This window comes from Acyrthosiphon pisum, chromosome A3 (genome assembly GCF_005508785.2).
Source record: "Acyrthosiphon pisum isolate AL4f chromosome A3, pea_aphid_22Mar2018_4r6ur, whole genome shotgun sequence".
Classification (NCBI taxonomy): Eukaryota; Metazoa; Arthropoda; class Insecta; order Hemiptera; family Aphididae; genus Acyrthosiphon; species Acyrthosiphon pisum.
This window is the reverse complement of record NC_042496.1, coordinates 21,757,697-21,760,089: the sequence shown is the minus strand read 5'-3', so window position 1 is coordinate 21,760,089 and position 2,393 is coordinate 21,757,697.

The window sequence follows — 2,393 nt, the reverse complement described above, 5'->3', positions numbered from 1 at the left end:
ACCCTCTAATCATGTCTCTGGATCCGCCCCTGTGAACTGGCACAGTTCTACTACTTAGTACTTCCTAACCTACTGTCTTTTTCATAAGACTGCATAATATGGGTACTCAGAAAGTCAAAAACGATATGTAAAAACATATAAATCCTGACTCTATACACTCGATACACAAATAAATACTTTTATATTAATGCATTATTTTTATTTTTCATTTGTAAATAATAATTTTAAAATTTTGTTTGTAAATATAAGTAATAATACTTACTAAGTAATATTTACTTGAAATAGGTAATTTGTAATAATAATTTGCTTATAAAAATGAAAACAATCAATTGTCTAGGTAGGTTCCTAATTTCTTTATAATTTTTGAAAAATACTTTTACATCAAATAAAAGTCAAAACAATAATTTAGACTGAATTAAAATGCGGTAGACCACTACAACTTTTACAAAGAAAAATGTTTAGGATATGATTAAGTAAAACTACTTTAATTAGTTCAACTAAAAAAAACTTTAAGTTATTAGATGTGTTACCATTTGAGTCTGTGTATAAAAAAATAACTATTGTATATATAATTAAAAACTTTAAATCCTTTCTGGATATGAAAAGGATTATTAAAAGAAAAATAGGGCATTTGATGTCAGAATGGAGTATTCTAGAAAAACGTTTGGTCAAAAATTCATAGATTATCTAGGTCCAAAAAACTACAACTCAATGCCAGTAAATATAAAAAGGACCATATTCTATACAGAAGGGAATCGTATTAGGTACTATAGAAATGAATAAAAAATTCAGATTTGGTTATTTTTAATACTTGAATTAATAATAAGAAATTATATTTAACTGTTGTAATTTAATATTATTAGTTATAACCTATAAGTATTCTAATTGTATAGATTGATTATTCAATTCTTATCCGTTTTTCTTATTTATAATTAAATTTTTCATATTATCCACAGGCATGTGCTTAAAGGTGGTAGATATTTTTTTTGATTTAAAAAAAAATTTAAAAAAAAAATACAGTATAATATTGAATAATATAAACAATTTTCAATTTTAATAGAAACATTTTATTTTTTTTTTATTTTTGAAGTTTACTTAATTATTGTTTTATAATATACAACAATAAAATATATCATCCTGAAATTCTTTTTTTGCACTGCACAAAGCAGTCCTGTAAAGAATACTTTTAAAAAGTACTTGAGTAAATACTCAAATACATTTTTTTTTAAGTATTTAAGATACTACTCAAATACTTTAATTGTAAAGTATTTCAAATACTACCCAAATATTTTGAAAAAGTATTTGGAATACTTTTCAAATACATTTGGTTTTTAATGTGGGTTTCTAATTATTGTAATATAAACACGTAGGTAGTAGGTAATCTAATAGTTTCAAAGGGAATACTGTTATTCAATATTCAATAACTTTTTTTAGAAATCTGGTTTTCACAAACCTTTGGGCTTCGGCTAACACAGAAATACAGAATATAAAATAAAATTATTATTCCATTATAGTACCTAGTTGACAATAATATTTTTCCAACCAATTATTTCGAATAAAAATTAAATTTTCGAAATAAAAAACCAAAGTATTTAATACAAAAAAAAAGTATTTAAAATACCATTCAAAATACTTCATGCTGAAAGTATTTAAAAAGTTATTCAATACTTAAAAAAGTATTTGAATACTTTTACTCAAATACTTTTACTTAAATACTTTACAGGACTGGCACAAAGTAACAATTTTCACTGCAGAATTACTTTTCTCACTGCACAAAATGTGTCTTACTGCACACTAAAAAAAATCCTGTATAACTGTAAAAGTGAAGGAAGGAAATAAAGTTTCTAGTCAATAATATATATTATAATGATAAAATCCGCGCGAAAACACGAAAAGTGATAACGGTAGGAGGGAGATAAGGGAGCGACGTCGCGAATATAGTCGTGTTGGTCAAGTGAAAATCGTTTCACCGGAAATTCAAAAAGAAAATAAGTCACATAGCTGCCCCAATTTTTTAGTGTCTAGGAAGTCAGTCACCCGGCTCGACTTTGGGCGTAGTCTTCCAGGTAGGCAATCCGACTTCGTCGGATAGCGGACGACGTGCAACGGTCTGGTAACACGATGAGGCATGCAATCCGAAAACTGTGACTTTGAGTGTCTAGCGGTCTTTCCTCATCTGGTGTAATACACTAATACCGTGTCCTGCTGCATGCCAGGTTCTTTTTTGAAACAATAAGGAAATGCGAATAATTGTAATCGAATGTCTAGTTATCAATCATCACTGTATGCACATCTTTGAGGGATAGGGCATTCGGGTATGGCAGTTGGATGCATCATGCATGTAACGTCCGCATGCTCGGTTCTTTTGTGCGCGCAAAAAGAATAAATGCTTA